Genomic DNA, 25745 nt, shown 5'->3' on the forward strand with positions numbered 1-25745 from the left:
ATGCTTACCAATCAATGTCAAGGTCATTCTTAATTTTGCCTAATGGTAGTGATATCAGAATAAATATAGTAGCCAAAGGCTGAAAATAATGATTTTTATCTTAAATTACTAATAATATGAGTCAATAAGCATAGTAGTGCTGCTTTATACTTTATGCTTTGCAGTATGTAAAAACCATTAAGCTAATATTGTAATTGGTTTACTTGCTAGTATTTTTCTCGAGATTCAGGTTTTAGTTATGAAATCACAACTAAAACTCAAAATTCCAGTTTATTTCTTTTTAATATACTTAACTACATGAGTAGGCACATTCAATGGATATGCTACTGTGTGTGCAGGGTACACATGTGTGCACATGGGTAGAAAGGCTGGAGGATGACTTCATCCAATGTTATCCTCAGGAACACTATCTACCTCCTTTGATACAAGGTCTTTCATTGGCCTATGGCTTATTATTAGTCCAGAGTCAATGACCAATGAACCTCAGGAATTCTTCTGTGCCTATTCTCTAGGGATTACAAGCAAACACTACCATGCTGGGCATTTTTACATGAGTTCTGGGGAATCAAACTCATTTTTTTTGTGTGCTTGCAAGACAAGCACTTTATTGACTGAGCCAACTCCTACCCCTACATATTTCTTACTCTATCAAAGGTCCTAGTACAGAGCTGTTACTCAATAAATGTAGATTAAATATGAGAATATATAATAAAATTGGACAGCTTGGCAAAATTCACTTTATACTATGGCATATTATACATGAATGCAACCAAATTAAGAAGATAGAAATAATCTATATATTTTTCAGTAGGAAACCCTATTTTCCCACCAAACAGATCACTATAAAGCTATAGTTATATAGTTTATGTTAGCAAATTATGATGTCAAACTAAAAATAGAAATCCTAGTCAGAGAATTTAGTCTCCAGATTGTTTTAAGTATACTTCATACACCAGGCACATGTGTTCCATATTCTGGAATTTTGAACATAGTTATTATTTTTCAGACTATATAACTGAATCATAGTTTGCTGCTAGTAAGTTCTTAAAACTATTTATTCATTTTAAACTTCCCACATAGCTATCTACTAAGAATATATTATAGATTATGCCATGTACAAAATGTCTGTGGCCTGCCAGGCATAGTGGCTCATGCCTTTAATTCCAGCACTTGGGAGGCAGAGGCAGGCAGATCGCTGTGAGTTCAAAGCCTGCCTGGACTACAAAGTGACTCCAGGACAGCCAAGGCTATACAGAGAAACTTTGTCTTGAAAAACCTAAAAAAAAAGTATGTGGCTTATAAGTTTCATATGAATCCTTCTATATGTGTGGTTTATACAATGTATGTGTTGCAAAAGACAGGAAATTATATGACTATAGTTAAAATCACTTGACCATTTAGCACTCAAATATTTATGGGAATAATGTGTCCCAGAACCAATTGAAACTAGTTTTTCAAAAATGTTATCCAAAAATCATATTTTTCTCTTAACAGAAATGTTAGTCCTCGAGAAGAATAAAAACACAATTTAAAATATTCAAAAATTTACATATTTAGAAAAGGGGAAAATATTTCTAGACTTAGGCATATAAAAAGAGTGTCTATACCTCTAATAACACAGTAAAAGAACACAGAGAATTGTCAAATAAGATTATAGGACATTAACTAAAACATCCACATTCTGGAGAGGGCCTACAGAATGGGAGGGAATCTCTACCTACCTGCTATACTTCCAACAGATGCTTAAAATCTAAATGTGTAAAGAACTTCAAAAACAATAATCTTTCACTCAACAAATGATTGTCAACTATTAAACAAATATCAGCTAATGATAACAGTTGGTCATCAACTAATAAATAATATCAACTAATTAAATAAATGAAAGTCAACTAATGTACTAAGCAAGCTATTCTTAAAAGGAGACATATTAATGTACAATAAATTTTGTGTTTAAATTCTTGCTCATAAAAAATGCAAATTGAAACTATTTCCTATCACAACTAACCTAGCCAGAATGGCTATTATCAAGAACACAAATGAAAAATTCTGGTAAGGATGTGGGAACCAGGAAACTCTTTTCACTATTGGAGGCAATGTGAACTTCCGGGTGTTATACACATCAGTATGGAAATCTACAATGGAGATATTTACACATCCAGTTATTGCTATACAACTTAAAGCAGTTACATCCATGAACAGATAAATGAAGATATGAAATGATGCATGTGTGCACAGCGAAATTCTATTTGACCACGAGAAAAATGAAACCATCCTATTATGAAAATAGATGAAACTGAAACTATATTACATAAAATAGTTTTACAGCTTCGGCTGGGAAAGGCATATGTTGTATGCTTTCTCTCAGATACAGATTCTAGAATTCAATGTCTATACATGTGCACAGTGGTGGATGAAGGTTATAAAAGTAGAAAGTGGACCATGAATGAGGTGTTAAGGGACTAGTGTCATGAAAGCATAACGAGAAATCTTGTGGGATCAGGACGGCATGTGGGGAATTGGGGATAGATCAACAGTAATGAAGTATTATAAAATGCCTTAGTGTAACTCATTACCTTTTTTTCCTAAGTTTTAGAAAACTTAAAAGAACAAAACAAAACAAAAACCTCTCATCAGAGATGTGTGTCTCATCCCAGGTTTTGTTAGCACATGACCGAAAATTGACTTCCTTTCCCACCAGAGTGGCTTTCATACTACTTCCATACACAGGGTCAATAAATGCCTCATCCCTAACTAAGAACGTTGATTCCTTCCGTCTTGAGGAGCAAAGTCATAAGGAAGCATTCATTTTGTATGTTCTATCGAACCTTATATATATAAGAATCAATGTATCAAGCTAACCAAAATCCTAGCACGGACTCAGGAGGAATTGAGTAGAAGAAATGAAGTATGTATTTGATTAAAACACATTATATGCAGGAGTGAAAATATCAAACAATAATAAAAAAGTCAAAATTAATACTATTAAACTTCATGTTTTTAAAGTAGATGCTAGTACTACTGCAATGAAATTTCCTCTGAGAGTTTCAATTCTTTCAAAGAAAAACACCTAACAGACAGAAATAATAAATATTAGAGGAAATTTGTCAATGGCTATAATTCATGACTACAGTGAGTATAAGATGGTTGTTGTTCGTTTATTTGTTTGTGTTTTACAAAATCTATAATTCTCCAAATCCTGATGCAACATAATGTGATCAAGGATATATTCTGTGTACTATCTATTCCTTCAAAGGCAGTGCCATATAGGGGTAATAAGCAAGGCTTGGAGTTCAATCACACCAAGAGGAGTAAGAGATTCACCATCCAAAGAGATCTTTCTAGCAAGACTGCAAATCCCACAAGGAGAAACAAGATCAACAGAAATCATGAGAAAGGAATCACTTCAATCTGTCCTCAGAGGCTTTGGTAAGAAGGAGCTCAGACTTCAAAGCACTCAACCTGAAAAAAAAATTGGATGACAACCCAATTTCAAATCACTTAAACTGCTGCCTATCTATAGAACTCCAAAGCTGAATCAGATGGAACTATCTGATGTGTGTGTCATCTCCAATTTTCTGTGGTAGGCATTGAGTGTTTGAAAAATAATACCAGACAGACTGGGCACCAAACTATAATTTAGAAAAGGTCCTAAATGGGACAGAAGCAATCCTGAAGAGGGTTAGAAAATGTTCACAGTTACAGATTGAAGGCCTGCCAAACCATCTCAGACATCTTGTTATTGTGCTTCAAGCATTATTAGAAGTCACAATGGCACTGCGACTCAGCAACTATAGGACATCTACCTCCTGGCAACCCATCCCTGCACAAGGTGCCATTTCTTTTTAATAATCTCTATAATCTAGTGCTAGTTTTCAACATTGTATATTCCTGATAAGCACCCAAGGGAAACATTTTCACTTTCAATACTTTCAAGACTGGAAAGCAATCATTTCTGCATTTTCTTTGTCTTAAAAAATATAGATAATGACCAGGAGCTTAAAGATATATCGTGACTCCTGTTGTGTTTTGATTCTGGAAATTTCCCTTCATCTTATTGGGTATCACAAAAATCTTCTAGCAATATTCACACTTGCTTCTTCATGTGCTCAGATATTTTTGTTGACATCTTAAGTATTTCATTATGACTTAAAGTCATTGCTGAGGATGGCTTTTCCATTTACATATATCTCGTAGGATCAGAATGTCATGCTGATTTAACCTCATCATCTGGAAGATGATATTTTGCAGACTGTAAAATTTGACAGCAATTCACATCTTAATGTATTATTTTTTTTAGATACCAATATGACTAGAGAGGCAATGTTAACAAAATAAATATGCTACAAAATGTAGTTTTAAAATATTTGAAATTTATTTCAGTTTTAGGACAAAAATACGTATTTGTCTAACATAACAATTGTTTTAATTATATGTCAACTAAGTCAACTAATAAATATCTTCCTCAAACACAAAATATTATGACCTATTAATCCTATGTATATATGTAGTCATTAATACCTTTAAATTTACTTTTTCTATATGTGTATAGTGTGTGTGTGTGTGTGTGTGTGTGTGTGTGTGTGTGTGTGTGTGTGTGTGTGTGTGTGTGTGAGATGCTGGAAATTCATGCAGAAGTCAAAGAACAACATGCGGAGATTAGTTCTGTTCTCCTACTTTGTGAATTTCCGGGAAGGAACTCATATCATTAGATTTCATGGGAAGGGTCTTTATTTGCAGAGCAATCTTCCCACCCCTCTAGATATTTTTAATTTATATAAAATATATTCAAAAAGCATCTACAGTCAAAATAATATGAATGTAACATAAATCTAATTCCCAATTGTTCTGTGGTTCTTTTTGCTGTATGTAGTTTATTTTACATATGTGTGATAATATAAATATATATGTAAAAATAACAATAAACTATAAATAATTTAAAAGAATCTGTAATATCCATTAAGTTACTATACAATGCACTTATTAATTTTCTGTTTTTCTTTTAAATAGCACCTAATTTTGAGGCCAAGGCTGCCTTACCATACTGGTCATAACTAATTTGTCGATCAAAAGCAAACATTTCCTAAATAACTTCAGCAAAATAAGTGTTAAGGTTAAAGTATTTCTGGCCTCAGCCTCTAAGCATCTACAGAGCCACTAACATACTCTATCAAAATAGTATCCCCAAATGAGACTATTTGAAAAGCTTGAGTTTTTAATTTTAAATAACTGTTTTAATAAAGAAATGTGTGTGAACCATCTTTTCCAAACTTAAACTCTCAGACAAATATGCAAATTAAGATATAAAGAGTCAGTGGATTAGTCAGAGAGCCCTAAGATCAATCTGCAATACAATAGAATAAGATTCTCTCTCTCAGAGAGGTCTCTCATTGCGCTACCGTTTGGCCACAGAAGAAAAGCTAATAAATGTACTTTGTCATTGACGCTTTATGCTCTGAGATAAACTGGCTAAGACTTTGAAAAGTAGAAGGTGATGTTAAGTGGAACATGGAATGGCAAGACCCATTGCCATGGCCTGGACTCATCACTAGGCAGATAAACTTTAGTCAACTAGATTTGGAAAGTTATCCGGTTAGTTTATTGCCTCATACAGTTACCAGGTGCCTCAATTAGAATATCACTCCTTTATCTAAGTAACTGTTAGGCTGATTCTTGTCCTGATTCCTCCATCCTAATCTTACCACTGCAGCCCATAGTCCTTCCAGTTCCAGGTTCCAAAGTCATTTGCTTGAGATTTTATAGATTATTCCTCCACACAGAAAAGCCAACTATTGTTTTTTTCTTGTGTGTATGAATGTTTTCCTGTCTATGTGTCTGTAAATATGTGCTTAGTGCCTTTGAATGTCAGAAAGGGACATCGGGCCCTCTGGGGATTGGAGTAACAGACCATAGTGAGTTACTATATGGATTCTGGGAATTGTATCTTGGTCTAATGGAAAAGCTACCATGTGGGTACTGGGAATTGAACCCTAGTCTTCTGGAATAGCTATCATGTGGGTGCTGGGAAATATACCCTGGTGTTCTGGAAGAGCAGCCAATGTTCTCAACCTCAGAGCAGTCTCTTCAGCCCAAAGCCAACTATTTTGACAGTAGCCAAATAGACTCTAAGTAATTTTAGCTCCACCTTCATTATTCCTCTCTTGACTTAATATTACCATTGTAGAATTGCCCAATGACACTAGCACCTAACTGGTCCTCAAAACTTCACCAAAGAGCTGATGTATCAGGAAGACAAGGCCTCTGCTAAAATGATCTTGCACTGGCCTGCTGTGACCCAACATCTCTTTTTGTTAAGTCTTTATACTCACAGTGTCTCAGAAAAACTTTCTTTGGCTACTTGATTGCATACCATGCTTTGGTTTTGTCCCAAAGTACTTATTATAATTAACCAAATACATTTTGGGTTCTATAATTTCAGCCTGTTCATATAAGATATAGTTATAGGCTTCTACATAAAATGGCACCTGGCATTTGTATATTCATTCAGTGCTTGGCCTAGTAATCTACATTTTATTTCCAAATTGACTGGTTTTTCTTTGACTGCAAATGTTTTTCCTTAAATTTATAAAATAGGATTTACAGAAACATTAACAACAAGAACTTATTCATTAACTCCTCTTTCATATGTTTTCCCACTGGTCTTAAAAAATGTGAAGGCTGTTCCTAAATAAAATAACTTTTCTACATCAAAATGTCCAAAAAGAATGTAGCTAGAGTGCTAATCAATACCAAGATACACACTTGACAGCACATTGGAATTGGGTACCCTGAACTGTAGCCAATCATGGGATGTTATCAATTTTGTCCTTAAAAGCATTTAAGACAAGTTTGCTAGCTGTCATGGCAAGACTATAACTTTCCATCTTGTCTTTTGAGGCATTTAAAAATCTCATTGCATTTCATTTTACTAACAGGCTAACAAATCTATTACAGTCCAGTGTAGTACTATTGGCTAGGTTTGAAATATTAGCCATTTACCTTGTGTCACTTTGTAGCACTCTTTTCCAGATATCAGAGTCAGAACTGATACCAGTCCTGAGATGTGTTTTATATAAAATGATTGTCATTTAACATGACTTAGATAACTCATGTTCTGTAAGTGTGTCTGTTCACTTTATGGCATTGGTAGTATAAAATGCTAATACTTTGGAGTATATGAAAAGTGGGGAAATGGCTTACTTTATGTTTAAAGTCCTAAACAGAGAATATGAGCATTGCAGAACATTTATAAAATATTTATTGGATTCAAGTAGTAAACTCAGATAGGACCCATTTACTTTAAAAAGGACAAAAATTTCAAAATCCTAGAGAATATACTATAAGCAAATCTTACTTAAGAATCATCCTGGGATGAAGTGGTGCTTAAGCAGTGAATTGCTTATTAAAAATGAGGTATTAGGTTCATTTTCAACATCAAACCAATAAAATTATCCAAGCCAACATCTTTGGCAATGAATAAGATGTTATTACCTTGGCTGTGTTAATCACTGTATCTGTCCTTTAGAGTTGATATCCAGAGAGACAAAAAGGGAAGAAAACATGCTTAAAGTTAAGACAAAATGATTGGAAAATTCATTCATCCTTCTACACTGGGTATGTAACAATTACAGATTTCCAAGAAATGTCGTTTCAACGAATAATTTGAAAAAAATCAATAGAAAAAAAGGCTGTGTAACCAAACAAAGAAGAATTTCCATTTCAAGAAAAATTTTGACAATAACCTTTTCAAGTTAAAATTAAAGGCCTTTCCCCAAAATTTTATGTGTCTCATCGTTTAGAGAGTTATCCTTAAAACAGTGCCATAATCTTGGAATAATATTGTACTATAACTGGGCTTAAAGTATGAAAACATTAACAATAATCACCAAGGTTTTTATTCCTCAAAAACAGTAAGATATAATAAATAAATATTATCTCTAAATATTAATAAATTTTAAAAAGCACTTTTCAAAAAGCCTATAATGTTAATGAATAAAAACATTCTCTTTGCAATTGGAAGAAGTCAAAGAGTCTTCTCAAATGCTATTACTTCTGGGTTTTATTCTGAAATTTTATCATTATTATTATTATTATTATTGTTATTATTATTATTATTATTATTATTATTATTATTATTATTATTATTACACATTACATCCTGATTGTAATCCTCTATTTCTTATCTTCTTATTTCCATCCTCCTTCCCTTTTCTGTTCTAGTCCCCTCCTAGACGCCTAGACAAATGTGGTCCTCCTCCCCCACCATCTGACTACAGTATACCAGGTCTCATCTAGATAGCCTGCATCCCCTTCTTCTGTGTTGCCACAGGGCCTCTCCACTGAGGGACAGTGATCAAATCGAGGGCACCAGAGCTCATGTCAGAGGCAGTCTCCTGCTCTCCCAGTGGCCACTTCCCAGTGTGGAGAGTGAGCTAGCTGTGCAATCGCTCCATGTGAACAGGAGGTCTAGGTGGTCTGTTTATAATGTCCTAGGTTGGTGCATCACTTTATGCAGTCCCCCCTGGGTCTACATCTGCCGGCCGTGATAGGCCGTGATAGTCTCCTTGTGGAGCTCCTGACAACCTCCAGCCCTCTAGCCTTTCATTCCCCAACTTTTACATACAACCCGATTTCTTGCTGGGTGGAGTCTCCCAGAGGACATCTATGTTGGGCTAATATCCAAACCAAAAAACCCAATTAAAAAATGGGATACAGAGCTAAAGAGAGGATTTTCAACAGAGAAATATCGAACGGCTGAGAGAAACTTTAAACAAATGCTCAACCTCCTTAGTCATCAAAGAAATGCAAATCAAAACGACTCTGAAATTCCATCTTACATGTGTCAGAATGGCTAAGATCAAAAACTCAAGTAACAGCACAACATTCCCCTTTGCTGGTAAGAGTACACAAACTTGTGCAAAAACTTTGAAAATCAATCTGGCACATACTCAGAATATTGGGAATAGTACTACCTGAAGACCCAGGTATTCTAGTCTAGAGCTAAAACTGGTGAGGGGAGGGATGACAACTTAGTGCCTTCTCTCATCTCTGCTGAAAAAAGGGATTCCAGAGTCTCTACAAGTTCACAGGAGCAGAGAGCCGCTAATGACAGAGATTCCTATTATGATGGAGCTTTCACTCGGCTACTACTGTCTACAGTGAAACCTCTGAGGGAAGCAGCGCCTTCTGAGGATGGGATCGATATCAAGACAGAACCAGATGATCTCATTGATAAAGACTTCAATTTTGTTCAGGAGAATCCTTCATCTTGGGAAAAACCTACAGTGACACTTTCATACGGTTCTTCTCGGCCTTCTATTGAAATTTATTGACCACCTGCAAGTAGAAATGCGGGCACTAGTACTCATTCAAACAGGATGCAAACTTCAGCAGCAGCAAAGCAGTGCTCATGCTGCCAAGCCATTGGATGTACAGAGCAGCCAGGTTTATGAAGCAGGACGTCTGTGTGAACCACAGGTGCTTAGTAGTGCAGACAGAAGACACTTACAGCCCCTTCTTCAGAAAACAAGCCTTGAAGGTGAAAACTGACAGAAGAAAAAAATTGCCTGTGTTAAGTTCAGTTGTTAAAGTAAAAAGATTTAGCCATGATGGAGAAGAGGAGGAGGAAGAAGAGGATTATGGGTACGGGACAGGAAGCGTGTCAAGCAGCGCGTCAGTACCAGCAAAGCCTGAGAGGAGACCTTTTACAAACAAGCTAACAAGAATCTGATTGTGAAGGCTATCTCTGAAGCTCAAGAGCCTGTAACAAAAACAACGAACTATTCTGCAGTTCCACAGAAACAGACCCTTGCAGAACTTGGTGCTTCCAGAACTTGTACTTCTTAAGAAGAATTGCTCGCAGAAATGGTCCAAGTGAAAGCAGGGAAGCAGAAAGAGATGGTAAAGAAAAAAATTCAAGGAACTCAACAGAGGCAATTGGTATCCCGAATGCAAATGATCCAGTAATGGTAGAAACAATGGAGATGAGTTAAGATTACTAATGACATGGAATCCATGGTTCATGTAAACACAAGATCATTTATTCTGAAGAATCCAAAGCTGTCTGAGTAAACAGTGACAACAAACCAGGAGTCGGGGATGAAGACTGCAGATGCCCTTTGGGTACTTTCAGGAAACCTTAAGCAGACATGAAATCTTGTACAACTAGATAAACCTGCAAGTCCCAAGTTCATAGTGATGTTGGATGGGGTCCCCAGCCCCCTCCCTCACCCCCGGGTACATGTCAGATCAAGAGGGAGAGATAGGCATTGAAGGAACTCAGAGGTCTTCTCCACCAGCAGTAGTTGTGTTTGATGAGCAGACAGCTTAAGGTAGCTTTTCCAGCACTGAGGTGACTGGCCCGAGGATGGCAAAGAAACCAGAAAAACTTTTGGAGCGCTGCAGGTACTGGCCTCCTTGTAAAAACAGGCACGAGTGTGTGTAGACCATCATCCCATTTCACCTTGCAAAGCTTTCACAACTGTAAATTTGCTGGAAAATGCTTCTTTGTGCATCCAAATTGTAAATATGATGCAAAGTGTACTAAATCAGGTTGTCCCTTCACTCACATGAATATAAGTATCCCAGTACTGACTCCAGGGCCAGCAGTCTCATCGCCAGCACCATCTTCTAGTGGTCAGCTCTGCTGGTACTCCTCAGCTTGTAAGAAGATAGAATGTTCCTGCTACCACCCAAAACATGGTAGGCTTAATACGCAGTATACAAGATCAGATTGCACATTTTATCATCCCACCATTATTGTACCACCAAGACATGCCTTGAAATGGATTCAACCTCAAATCACTGACTTATGTCCTAAACCTGATGGAAGATCATGCAGTTTGAAAGCTTCTGACAAAAGATGTTCTACGAAGCTTGTCACAGCTTTGAAAGTTACAATATATTGCTTAATGCTTTTAAAATATGAAAAAAATTTATGTTCTTAAAAGATGCTCCACCATACAACAAAGACATTTGCTCAAATACATGCATAAGGTCTTTATTCATAATACCCAGAATCTGGAAACATCCTAGAGATGTCCACCAACTGAAGAATGGGTAAAGAAAATGAGACACATTTACACAATGGAATACTACTCAGCTGTAAAAAACAAAGAATCTTGAAATCTGCAGGCAAATGGATGAAACTAGAAATGATATCCTGCGTGTGATTACCAGACCCAGAAAGACACGTGTAGTATACATTTACTGATAAGTAAAAATACCTTTGAAGTCATCTTCCTTCAAAGAGGTTTCCCAGCAAGTCACATGAGATCAAGATGTCCTTAGATATCTATTTTAGAAGCATTTTGCTTCAGAATAGAATAGAGTTTAGCATTGCTTCATTGTAGATTAAAATCCAGTACATATTTTATATGAGAAGAAAAGATTAGTTTCACCTCAAAAAATATTTCTTAATATAATTGAAATATATATATGAAGGCATAATTAATGGACTTGAGAAACTCAAGTGTTTTCTCTAGTTATAATAATTGATAAATAATAACTGATTTATACTTACTGTTGACCTAAGATTTAAATAATACATATAAGATATTAAATAAGTTATATTTTAAACAAGGCTATATTACCTGAATATTGTAAAGTTTGAAGCTAAATATAAAAAATACACAATTACTATAATTTTGCAGTACGAATGATATCATTTAAATTTTACATAATAAAAGTCTTACAAATAAGTATGACTTTGAAATATTGAATGAAATTTTTTATGCAAAAATCAAAAGCTCCATCAAGAAAATTCAACTATAGTAGGACATCACTACCTTATTTAACAAAGCATCCACATATGAGCAAGGACACTGCAGACAAGGAACGAAGAATGGCAAAAAAAAAAAAAAAAAGAGTGAAAGTGTTCCCTTTTCATTATTACAAATCCCACTGAACCTACCTGACTTCTGGTTATGTCTCCTTAATGTCTAGTATGCAGACTGAAACTCAATATTTAATTACCATTTCATGTGCAGAACAGCAAATATGTAATTCTTTGTAAACTTCATAATGACTAATTGAATGCACAAAAAGTATCTGTAGTGTGTAGTGTATCCGTGATGTTGAGGTGCTGTAATTGAAAATGTCCAACCTCTCTCAGCATCCAATTCGCTGAGATGAAACTGAAAAATATCTTAATCAGTGCATGTCTCTCCTGCCCCCCCCCCCCGGACCCCTTTAAGAAGTCATTGTACACTGTAATCAGTGTCATTCTGTCTATGATATGGCAGGTCTCTAAAGCATTACCACTACTCATATGCAACTTGACCTTTAGAGAATTCTGCTGCTCCTCTGCTTCTGTCTTTGACTTGAGAAGTAGACACACAAAATGCAGACTTGCCAGCAGGCATCCCAGCTCAGACATCTACACTTGACACTGGAAGGGGTTGTGAAGATGTTTCTGTTATGCACTGCTTTGAAGACTGCTGAATAGAGAATACATTTATCAAACATAAATCTAGAGTCTGAAAGTATTTATCAAGCGAAGCAAGTAACTGATAAAAAATAGTTTGTATTTAAATAGTTTATGTCTAAAATAATGGGGCTTGAGAGATGTTGTTGCGACTCTTGCTACCTTTGAAGAGGACCAGTGATGATGGATGACAACCACCTGTAAATCCAGACTCCAGTTGCAGGATATTAGACGATAGCCTCTTTTCAACTCTTTTAGTATCAGGCATAAACAGTGTGTGTGTGTGTGTGTGTGTGTGTGTGTGTGTGTGTGTTGTGTGTGTGTGTGTGTGTTTGTGTGTGTGTGTGTGTGTGTGTGTGTGTGTGTGTTTGTATGTGTGTGTTTGTGTGTGTGTGTTTGTGTATGTGTGTGTTTGTGTGTGTGTGTGTTTGTATGTGTGTGTTTGTGTGTGTGTTTGTGTGTGTGTGTGTTTGTGTGTGTGTGTGTGTTTGTGTATGTGTGTGTTTGTGTGTGTGTGTGTTTGTGTGTGTGTGTGTGTCCATGAGTATATGTGCAGGTACTCACACATACACATAAAAACTTTTTTTAAAAAAATCTTTTAAAAGATAAAATACAAATAAAAGAGTCATCAGAAGAGGACAAGAGAGGAGTGAACCTTCTTTGCTTTACATTTTACAGGAAACCGCTTTCTGCAAAGTTGGCCAGTTAACTTTGTACAGTTGAATGGACAGACAAGACTCACGAGGTGATTGATGTGTTGACTAGGTATATTATCTATATATTATCTAACCTCGATGACCATAGGGATTTATATTGGGGAGTTTCTTGGCAAATTTTAAGGTGGAGGTATACTGGCACAGTATAAGGTGCTGCTCTGTTCAATTTCTTCACTCTATACATGAGTGTGTTTTCTTCTCTGTAGTTACGCTTTTATGAAACCTTTCATGAGACAACTCTTTCATTGCATCAAATTCCAACAAGAGTTCTTTTAAAACTTTAGAGCTTGGTTTTTCTTGTAACGTCAGATAACACCTTGCCCCTGAATCTTGGCATAATAGAGGCACAGGTGGAGCTAGGTGGCATGGCTTAGACAGAGAAAACATTTTTACTCCTCTCAACAGGAGAGACAACCACAAATTGGAGTTTCCTGCACTGAATCACGTGGCTAGATGCCACACGTTTATTTATAACCTTGTTGTCTACTTGCTTGTCTCTTTGTCTGTCTGTATGTCTGTCTGTCTGTCTGCTGTCCAGACAAATGTTCTAACCTAAGCTACAATCCTGTTCTTGCTTGCATTGTTGGACCTCCAGATTCTTTCAATTTTCCCCAAGTGGATATAAGACCCAGCAAAGCAGTCTTGCAGCATGAAATAGCACTAAACTCTGAAGGCTCATTTTTCTGTTGCAATTCTCTGACAATTTTCTTTACTTTCAGATATTATAAATAATGGGTTTAACCTCCATTTAAAAGAGAGCTTTATTTCATCCATTCAGTGAATACTTCTTGCCAAAACAGAACTATTTTGAGATTCCATAAAAAACAAAATTGCAAAAAGAAGGAAATCATGAGTCCTTTGATCTCTGCACTTCCCCCTTTAAAAAAATGAGGATTTCAAATAGAATGACTCCTAACTCCTGATACTACAAAACCCTTCTCACTCCCATTTTTTTTTTAAGCAAAAGCCTTGACTGCCCTTGAAAACAAGCACCAAAACACCACCAATTCTTTTCTCCTTAGTTCATGTCTCTGCATGTTCAATTAGTATTTGTTATTCTCTCTGGTTTGTATTTTAAGGTATGGGGTCCTCTGTCTGTCAATCATCTTTCCCCATACCCTGTCACATTCAAACTTCACTGCTACTCAGAAGACCAGGAGTCAAACTGAGATTCATTGTCCCATGACTATCAAGTATAGACCATTGAAAGATTTAAAATATTCTGAATTAAATGAGATAGTTAGTATTGTGTTCTGTGTGTTGTTGTGTGAAGCTTCAAATAAAACATAGAATACTTTAAATGCAGAAAAAAGAGGATCCCAGAGACTAGAGCAAAAGATGCACATTAGCTTGACAAGTGAAGCATCAAAGAAACAAGGCCAGACTCCCCTCTTTCCAGTTAGTCAGTAGAGCATGGAGGCAAGTACCCAGTTTGCTGACTACCCAGTGGGTCAGCAGCTATGCCTCTGTGCTTCCAGACTGTATTAAGCCATGTCTCCACCAGACCACAACCACCAGCAGCCCTCTGAAGCCCCATGTGGGGACAGCTCTAATATATTTGGCAGAACTCACAGAAAACGCTTTAATAGTAAATAAACTGAGGACACAGCCCCTGTGCCTGCCAGAAAAAAAAAAGAGCAGGCAAATTATCTGCAAATCTCTCACTGCACAGATTTCCCTGCCGTCTTTATCCCCCCTTAGGTGTAACAAGGTAAATCTCTATGCTTCATTCCACTTGAATGGCAAATCCTGCCATTGTAATCCAGGATCCAGGTGCTCCTGCCTCTTCAGGGCTTGTGTCTATTGATTTCCTTCTTCATCATTAATCTTCTTTTCACTCCAATGTCTACTTTCTGTCCTTCAGTCCACATAAAGACAAGAAAAAGAAAAAGAAGGAGGAGGAGGAAGAGGAGGAGGAAGAACAAGAATAAGAAAAGGAACAAAAACAAGAACAAGAACAAGAAGAAAAAGAACAAGAACAAGATAAGGAAAAGGAAAAGAAATTGCAAACCTAACTGCAAGGTAATACTTCCCTCTCCGGGCCCCAATTGTCAGACTGATGTTCTCCCTGCAAACTAAGTCAGTATGAGCTGAGAAAAGAATGAGAAAAAAATGAAGTCACTTGACACTCAGAAGCAATCTAATGTGTAGACTGCTCCAAAACCTTACTGCTGTGACTTCCCTGCAGTGGGGGCCTGTAACTTGGAACCCGGAGCTAGATAAACGTTCCTCCTTCAAGTTGCTTTTCTAAGAGTATTTTGTCACAGAAACTGGCAAAGAAACTAAGATAGTTTGTATTCCACATTCCAGGAGACCTGTACAGCCCGCAGGGAATCCCACAGATGTGGGCAGGCTGTGTATCTAGTATCATTCTGCTAACAATGGGTTCTAATTACATTTTACAGTTTCTTCTTGGATCGATGGCCATTTAGAAATTAGTTATTCCATTTTCTTATGTTTGGTGCTTTTTTAAAGTTATCTTAATACCATTGATTTCTACCTTAGCTCTATTTCTATCAGCAAATTATCTTTGCCATTAAAGTATTATCCGGACCACATGTACTACAAAATAATGAGGTTTTCCCCCCATGTGGTACTCTACTGTGCTGTGACTTTCACATGCCAAGGGGATTGAGAGTATTTAAATGGTTTATATGTTCAAATGGTTCCTTCTTACAGCTTATCTGTTTTTGTTGGGTGACTTTTTGTTTTCTTTTGTTTTGTTTGTGTCTAGTTATTCTACTAGTTTCTGAAAAGGGTTGTTACATTTCTACAACTATGATGTCAGAAATGGAGCTCAGTGACAGGATACTGGGTTGGCCTTGGGTTCAGTCCTCAGCACTACAAAAATAAGGCATATGATGAGATTTTATCAGAGGGAGATTTCTATAGTAATGTCAGTCTTCCTAGTGAGACTACAGATAAACTACTTAATTTGATAAAAGTTTCTTTCTTCTTGTTTAATTTCACAGACAGAATGAGCAGCAAAGAAGATAGGGTCTTCATTATTATCCTTCTTCACTTAGGGCCCAAAGATGTATATTCTAAGCATGTGTTCTATTGCTGAGCTACACTGCTACCATAGAAGGAAAACCCTCAAAATTCAAGAATAGAGTTAGGCTCAATGGCAACCCCTATCATTATAGCTGCTCAGGAGTCTAAGGTGTGAGCAATCAATCTAGGAACCATTTTGGGCAAATTAACAGACCCTGTCTCACAGACTCATAACAAAATTTTAAATAAGACTAGGAACACACAAGAGAAGAAGACTTGACTATGTAGCATCCCTTTAATTCTGTCCCTCCAACACCGCAGAAACAAATAAATGAATAAATAAATAATTTACTGTGACTATATGTCTTCCTGTTTTCCCAATTAGTCTACTTTGCTTCATCTTTTAAAATATATCTATTATATCTGTGAATACTGTGATATTCTAAAGAAGAGAAAATTTTATCACTATAGATGGTTGGTCTTCTTTAGTTTGCTTATTATATTCTAATTTTAAATGCATTCATATTTTGGGGTCTAGGTCATGTCACTTAGGATGATCATTTTTCTTAATAGCTGAACACTATCCCACTGTGTAAATATACCACATTCTCATCATCTGTACATCAGCTGATAGGCATCTAAACTGTCTCAAATGATCAGTTATGAGTAGAGCAGAAGTGAACACGAATGAACAAATATCTCCATAGTAATATATGAAGTCTTCTTGGTATATGCTGAAGAGTAGGATAGCTGAATCCTGCAGTAGATTGATGTTCAGGTTTTTAAGGAAACACCACACTGATTTCCATATTGGCTATATTAATTTTCACTCTCACCAACAATGAATAATTATTCTCCTTTTCCCACAACTTCAGCAGAATGGGCATTCACTTGTTTTATTGAACTTAGCAATTATGACTGAGATGAAATGAAATCTCAAAGTAGTTTTAATTTGCGTTTCTCTCTCTCTCTCTCTTTTTTAATCTTTCTTTTTCCAGAGTTGAGGACCTACCAAACCCAGGGCCTTGCACTCGCTAGGCAAGCGCTCTACCACTGAGATAAATCCCCAACCCTTTCCATTTCTCTTATAGCTAAAGAAATTGCATGTTTTGTCTTAGTTGTATATGTTATCATCATTAAACTTTATTAGTGTGTATTACAATCAGAATAACCACAAACCTAAGTTTATGGTGGTTGATCTAGGAACACCATGTATTCAGATGTTAATGGCTCGCTCCTCCCCCCACCCCCGCCCGAGATTCCTACTGTTCTAGTAGCCAGCCCTCACATAAACAAATGAAATTTGTGAGACTTGTCTCCCAAATTGTCCCTAGTTGGCCAATAAAAATGCCTATACCTGGGCTGGGCAGGAGAACAATAAGAAGAGCAAAGATTCATGGGTTTGTCAGGAAAAGCAGAAGGATGAAAGAGGATGGAGGAGGAGGAAGAGGAAAGCAGAGTAGCTACAGTTAAGCATGAACTAGAAGCTTGTGGCTGGGAGGAGCTCACTCTGAGGATCAGCATGGTGGAGAGAAGTGGGACTGATTGGAACTTGTACAAGGATTTATGGGGATGATGGATGGGAAGAGCCCAGGTAGGAATGATTGGAACAAATGGCTTGAGATGTGTGGCTAGGAGATGAAAAGACAGCTTACGGGGTTAATTTCTGCCCAGTTCCTGTGTATAGGGATATTAAAAAAAAAAATTCGTGGTGGCGCAAGCCTTTAATCCCAGCACTCGGGAGGCAGAGGCAGGCGGATCGCTGTGAGGTCGAGGCCAGCCTGGTCTACAAAGTGAGTCCAAGATGGCCAAGGCTACACAGAGAAATCCTGTCTTGAAAAACCAAAAATAAATAAATAAATAAATAATGATAATAATAATAATAATAATAATAATAATAATAATAATAATAATAAAATTAAAAAAATTCAACAGGTGTCCATGTCATTTACTTACATAATAGCAGGTTAAATAATAACCATAATAATAATTATATGTATTAATAGTAATATTAATAGCTTTCTACAACAGAAGGTTTCCAGTAAGAGACCAGGATAGAGGGGATTTTTGAAGGAAAGAAAAATACAATGTTATCAAGAGATAAATGAGAAACTAGATTAGAAAGATTGAATGGGAGGCACATAGAAGAGCAGGATAGAGGAGGACATGTGTGGGTAGGAACAAGTAAGCTAAAGGCCTCTTGAAAAGCCTCAAGGAAATCAATTTCTGTAGAACTTTTTTAAATATATAATATACAAATATGTACTTATATATTTACATATACTTAGACATATATAAATATGTACTCATATATAATCTATATTTGTATGTGTATATGTGTGTGTATGAAAATAATTAAAGTGGAGTCACCATATAATGGGGGGATAGTACACTAGCAAGATATACCACCAAGTAAAACTGTCAGTAATAAGTTACATCTTGTTACTTGATTGGCCAAAGGGGCTTCATAATCAACTCCCACAAACATCATAAGCTATTGAAAGGGTTATTGTTGCCCTCCACGAGCTAACGATAAGACCCTATTGCTAAAGATATTACCTAATTACATCATTAAGTATGCAGAATTTGAGCTGGTGCACAACTGGAAGCTTCTCCCTAACCAACTAGCCTACTTCATACTGTTACCAGAGAAGAAAATTAATCATCAGTACCACCCAGATACAAAACCTCTGGCTACAACAGTGACTAAAAACTTGCTCCAGGAATCTCCTGTCCATACTTTCCAGGCATTAGAATTACAAGCAGGCCACCAAAGTCATCTACAATTTTATACGGGTTCAAGGGATACAAACTTTGGTCTTTACACTTGCACAGTAATCATTTTACCTACTGAGCCATCTTACCAGTACTTTTGCTAATATTTTCTCTATCCTTCTTTTAATACTATTTACTTGGTTGTCACAGAGACCACAGCATATATTCTTCACACTTCATTATAGAATAAATGCTAATACTTCATATAAGGTATTCAAAACTTTAAAAATTTAAAACTTATGGACCATTATCGTTTTTGTTTCAGTAATTGTAATTTCATTACACATAATTACATATATTTCAAATAATTAATATTACTTATATATTGTTTACAAAAATTCAAGGAAATGAGCAGAAATGTATCTGTTTTATCCAGATACTAATAATTTTTTTACTCTTTCCTAAGACTCTGAATTTTTCCTGCTGTCGTTTGTTTGTTTGCTTGGGATATGGTCTCTCTGAGCAATCCTGACTGTCCTGGAGCTGTCTATGTAAATCAGGCTAGCCTCAAACTCACAGATATCTTCCTGCCTCTGCCTCCTGAGTGTGAGATTAAAAGTGTATGGCACTACACCTAGCGTGCTATGGATTTTATTCTAAATAATGTTTAAACACTGTTTTTGTGAACTGCTTTGACTTCAGGAAGTCTTGGTGATGGAGTACATGCTTTCGAAATTATGATATGGACAACACTCTTTGGAAGCCATGGTAGATGTGTTTTGTTTTTTTAATATTTTTTTCTTCTGATAGATTCATAATCTGAAGGATTTAGGGTGGGGCTGAGAGGGCAATGGGATAAAGAAAGGAGGCTACATATAGGAAGTAGATCTTGGAAACATGGACTTTAGAGAATATACCTTAACTCTGGCTCCTTTCTGGTTCCTTCTTGTTTTTTATGCTTCCTGGATGCCCTAATGGTGAGCAGCCTCTGCCATGTACTCTTCCCACCTTGACACCACCTCACTACAGGCCAAAACTATTGATCTAGTGGATCATGAACAAGCATAATACTTTCCTTCCATTAAATTACCTCATATGCTTTGCTGGTGATATAAAAGTCTGATTAATATATTATTGTTTCCATATGTTTTGATAATTTTTACAGGAAAGCCATCTCATAGTGTCTTAGTCTAAATATATGAAAATAGGAAACTGTGGCTCACGTATAATTCCTCTCTTTCCTGCCTATCTCATTTAAACCTTCAACACACCTTCTTGTGTGCACTTTAGAAACTTACCCATCATCCTGACATGCCTATGACTCCTGCACTGCCGGAAGGCATCAGCCTTTTCAACCCTGGACATGTCATGGCCTTCCCACTTGCCTTCCTCTTAAATTTGCCCTGCTTCAGTAGAGCAGCATTACAATCAAATAACACTTTCTAAAAACTTAAGTCCAAAACTAAAATGCTGTAAAAGAAGCTCACCATTTTACTCAAAGTAAAAGCAGCTACAAGTATTTAGGTGAACTGTTCCTCTATAATCCCTGATATGCTAATATCTTCTGCTGCTCCTTAGTTGTTTTCCACGCTCCTTTTCCTCTCTCAAATACAATCTCTTGTATTCGTTCTCTCTTTCTAGTATACCCTTCTCACAAAATGTCTAAGACTCATTCTTCCACTTTTCTTTCAGGTCTCTGATCACATTTCCTTTTTCCACTGAAGCTGCCCACAGTGTTAGTCACACGTAAGTCACTATGACAAAATTCCCAGTAGAAACAATTTAGAGAAAGGAGGAAACATCTTGACTCAGTCTCTTTGGTCTGTGGCCAACTGGCTCCATTGAGGCTATTCTAAGATGAGACAGAACATCATGATACCAAGAGTTAGTAGTAGTACAAAGCCATTCTCACGGCCTGGCCACCAGGAATTAGAGAGAGGAAGTGAGTGAGAGAGTAAGGGAGAAGGGACAAGACGCATCCTTCAAAGAAATAACTCACTTGTCCTGCTACTTCCAATAAGTCTCTCCATATTCCATTTACATCATGATTATGCTATAATATACAAATTCATATACTGCTTAATCTATTCATGAAGCCAGAGCCCTCGTGATCTAATCACTTCCCTAAAGACCATCACAGGGAATAAGCCCTTGACACTGGATCACTTGAGAATCAAACCATAGCACATGCCCCATCTTGTGGAGTCATCACACCACCCCCAAATGTTACCCCGTCAATCTCCATTCTTATTTTTCTTTCGCTTCAATGCACTTTGATATGTCTAACCATATCATATGTCGTTACAATATTTGTTTCTCTTTCTATCTCCATTCACTATTGATTAAGCTTCTTTAAAATAATGGTTTGGTCTGTTCTCTCCAATATGACTAAATGTTAGTGCATTGCCTTATTCGTAATAATTTATTAAAAGGTGTTTCTTAATGAGGAACTTGAGAGATGACTGTGCAGTTTGGAGCACAAGCTGCTCCTCCAGAGGACACAGGTTCAATTTCCACCACATACATGGCAGCACACAACTGTTTATAACTCAGGACCAAGAAAATCTTGATCTGTCTTTTGGCCTCCTCGGGCACCAGACATACAAATGGTACACATATATTCAGACAAACAAATAAATAAAATTTAAATGATTATGAATTAACAATTTAAACTCTGCCAGCTATAGTGGCATGCACCTTTAATCTCAGCACTCAGGAATGCAGAGGCAGGCAGGTCCCTATGAGTTTGAGGCCAGTTGCTATACAAAACAAGTCCAGGACAGCCAAGGTTACACAGAGAAACTTTGTTTCAGAAAAAATATCCAACCAAAAAAAAAAATGACAACAGGTGCCATTCATAAATTTAATTAAATACATTTCCTTAATTGTGAGGAATTTTGCCTTTTTTTTTTTTTTTTATTGTAACTGGTTTTTTCCTGTTTGGTTGTTGCCTCGTGGAGACCTACTCTTTTCTGAAGGGAGGTGAGAGGGGATGAAAGGAGTAAAGGGAGGAGAAGTTGTGTTCAGAATGTATTATATGAGAGAAGAATCTATTTTCAATAAAAAATATTTATATTACATACATTAATATGTGTTTATTTTTCCTGTTCTATTAAATACCTTTCTGTAGCCATAAAGTTATTGTGTAGTTTAAATTCTGGTGTACTGTCTAAATGTTGTGTAAATTCTGCTCCCCAATTGTCCCCCTGATATGTCATAAATCAGCTTAGAGCCAATGGATGAGCTGGGGAGAGAATGGAGCTGTATTTCCTGCCAGCCAGGGGAGGAGAAGTTAGGAAAGAAAGTAGAGGATTCAGCCAGGGTATCAGCCAAGGGAGATAAGGAGGAAATATTTGGAGCCAAGGAAAGCTACAAAGTGTATGTATTGATAGGATGTTTCCTGGGAGCAAGACAAAATTGTATAGAGGGTTAAGAATAGACTTAAACTGCTCAAGATTGCTTGTGAAGCCTTGTATTATAAAAGAGTCTCAATTATTTGTGTGATAGCCAGATTAAGAAAAAAAGGTAAGAGAAAGAAACACTGCTTTATAAAAATTACTTTAATAACTTATGAAATCATTTTGTATATCATATATTATGTATAAATAAGCACAGAGTGGTTTTAGAAGTCAATATGAGTTGTATAAAATCAATTGAAAATCTTAAATTGGAATATTAAATATATTCTTGCAGTTTATTATATATTGTGTTTTCTTAAATATTAGTCACATGAAACATAAAATGTACAGATCAGTCTATAGACATTAATATATATCTTAACATAAAACTACAAATAGCTGAGATGCTGTGAACCTAAACCTTGGGGAATTATTTTTTTCTAATTTCACCATTTGATTTTGACAGTTGTATTATTCTGGGAAAACTCACCTTGGTTTCCCAACTATAAGGCGTCCTCAACTCATCTGTCAACCAACTGAATCTGGCCAAGGGCCAGAGATTTATGGAAGCTACATTCCTTGTAGATATCTTCTCATACTTTCTTCCTTTCATTCTTAGTCTTATTATATTTAGGAAAAGTGCCTTCATTGGAGAATTCCCACAGATTGCCTTTCAAACTAGAAGCTGCACCGGTGTCCGCAGTTGCTGCTTTCCCTCGCTCCTACCTTCACGTTCATCCCAGTTTTCCTAAGGCTGTGATGTAACGTGCTCTATATTTTAGCAATACAAAGGATATAAGGGAATTTTGCTTTCCACAGTATTATGATGAAGGTGTAAAAATCTGATTCTTAACTCCATGAAAGAAGAAAATATGTTTTTCACCAATAAATTAACATTAACGAGGTACCTGTGTGTTAATCCATTTAAGTTCATAATGAGGCACGCACTGATCAATATTATACTAGAGAAAAGGGATGATTGCAAGGTGAAAGTAAGTTATCTAAGTTTACATTGGCATAACCAATAGGTCTCCTTTAGCAGATATAATGGCCATAGAATGACTTAGATCACACAGCCTAAGATGCTCTGATTCATTTTCGGTTCTCAACATTGTCTATGTTTGGGTGAGCACATCAATACTTGTGCTGGCTACTGTGGTTTTTGACTCTGAAAATGTGTGTGAGTCTACAGCCAAACCTTAATGTTTCATCTCTCCATGTGTAGCCATGTTTAATCTTTTCTTGGACTACAGATCCCAAATGTGCTCTTCTACCTCTTTTCCTACTGTTCCAATGACTGGGTACTTGACTCATGGGCAACCAATTTGAATTTGTTGATTATATGGAATGGTTCATCCTTCCTATTTAGCTCACTGCAAAATAGTGGGTCTACCTATCAACTAAAACTTATCAGAAGCAAGGCTTGAACAGCCATGTTAAAGAATTAGATTCAGATAATTAAAGAAAGGACTCTAAAAAAAGAACCTATGAGGTGACAGAAGTAAGTCAAGACATTAATGACAAATGAAATCAGCCTCAGGCAATTGTCCAAAATTAAACCAAGCAAGCAGTCCACATTAGGCTAGTCTGTCAGCAGATGGCAAGGATCCTGCCATTAAGATATTATTAAGAATACAAAAAAGACTGACTAAGCCTGGAAGGTAGAGATTGGCATATAAGAATAATTTCATACACAGTCTGAAATCCACAGCAGTCCCAGCAGAAGCCCAGGTTCTTACACAACAGTAAACTGCTAAGACATGAGCACTTCTCCTAAAATTAATCAGAGTACTTGTAGAAAATCTTGGTAGATCTGTAACATTTGCATCAAATTTGACTACTCACTGAGTTATAGATGTTTAAATACTTCCTAAGAATAAAACCAATGCCAGTATTTGATGAATTATAAATGCTTAGATTCCAGCAATGTCAAGTCCCTCCCATTGAAACATTTTGAAGGCTGTGTCTTTCTTCAACCTGGAGTCAGGAAATGTTATCTATGAAGTGGTCCATTGTAACAACTTTAGAGTTTACGAACCATACAAATTCCATGGCAACTACTCCATCCCATCATTGTGCTTTTAAATAGCTATGGACAATGCATAAGCGATTGAATTTACATATGGATGCAGAAGCTTTAATTTCATAAAAATTGCAAGTGTCATAAGTACTACCTATTCTTGTGAATATTTCCCCTCTAATTAACAGGAGTAAAAATCATCCATAGTCCACTAACCATACAAAAATAGATGACAGTCCAAATTTATCTTATAGTATATACATGGCCAGCATCTGCTTAAGATAGCATAATATTTTGTAGTTTCCTGTGAAGAAAAACATGTTAGCCCTTCCATTCGTTTGCAGACTATGGAGCAGAGATGCCTTCTCAGCTGAAAATACTATCTACTTAGTAATATCCTTAATGTATATAGCTTCTCAAGTCCTCAGTGCAAACAGCTCTTCCTTAATACATAGAATTTTTCCTCATTTTTATTCATAATATAATATGAATAAAAGTTTTACATGTTTCTTTTCAAAATTATTTTTAGGTATATGGGTGTTTTGCCTGCAGGTATGACATGTGTTACTTGTTTGTGTCCAGGAAGGCAAGCAGAGGGAATTGGATGCCCCAGAACTGAAGTTACAGACAATCATGAGTTGTCATATGAGTGCTAGGAACAGAACCCAAGTTCTTTGGGTGAATGGGAAGCACTGAGTCCTATCTCTAGCCCTTAGAATATGATAAACAATTGTTTTCTTTGCAGGTTATTCACCTTCCAACCCTAAAGTTTTCTAGGAGCTGTTCACTGAATTTCCCCATTCTCCACCCTTGGATTATCCTCAATAATGTTCTCACACCAATCGTCCTTCTTCCAGACAATGAAAGATACTTTTCCTCTCGATAGCCTCACCTGTTCTTTTATACTCTCATAAACTTTTCAAAGAAAATTGCCATGGTTAGAGATTCCTTGGATGAAATCCAGTGATCACATTGATGGACGGAAGGCGCTCTTAACAAGGAAATATTTGAAATAGTCACTGAATTGCTCCATAAACAAAAATGATTGCTCTATTGTAAAAAGGACTTTTCATAATGATTTTGCCTTGTATAAACTTCTTCTCTCACTATCATGGTACACACATTCATTGGCATTTGTAATTCCTTTTCATTCCCAAGACACTTTAGATGTATCAAACACTGTATGTATGTAGACTGTGGACATTGCCGTGTATAGGTGTTCCTTGCTACTGTCTTACTTCACTCTATAATAAAGCATGACAAGATTAAAACACATATACAGTCAACAATTTCTCAACATAACACAAATAAAATCTAAGCTTACAAAGTAGTAGGAAAGATTGATGTACTCTAAAAGCAAGAGAAAAGCAGGGGTATAATCAAGGAGTTTCTTAAGAACCAGGAAGTTCCTGCCTAAACATTTTGTATGCTTCATGATTGATTCTTCATACTAATGAAAAGCAGGAAATTACCAAAAAAGA

The 25745-nt window shown here is 36.4% G+C and overlaps 1 pseudogene; it reads left to right on the forward strand.

The window, feature by feature from the left end:
* Positions 1-23009, forward strand: part of LOC127204914 (zinc finger CCCH domain-containing protein 14-like) — a 41353-nt pseudogene extending 18344 nt beyond the window's left edge.
* Positions 23010-25745: the final 2736 nt, after the last annotated feature.

Source organism: Acomys russatus, chromosome 21, assembly GCF_903995435.1.
Source record: "Acomys russatus chromosome 21, mAcoRus1.1, whole genome shotgun sequence".
In the NCBI taxonomy this organism is placed as follows: Eukaryota; Metazoa; Chordata; class Mammalia; order Rodentia; family Muridae; genus Acomys; species Acomys russatus.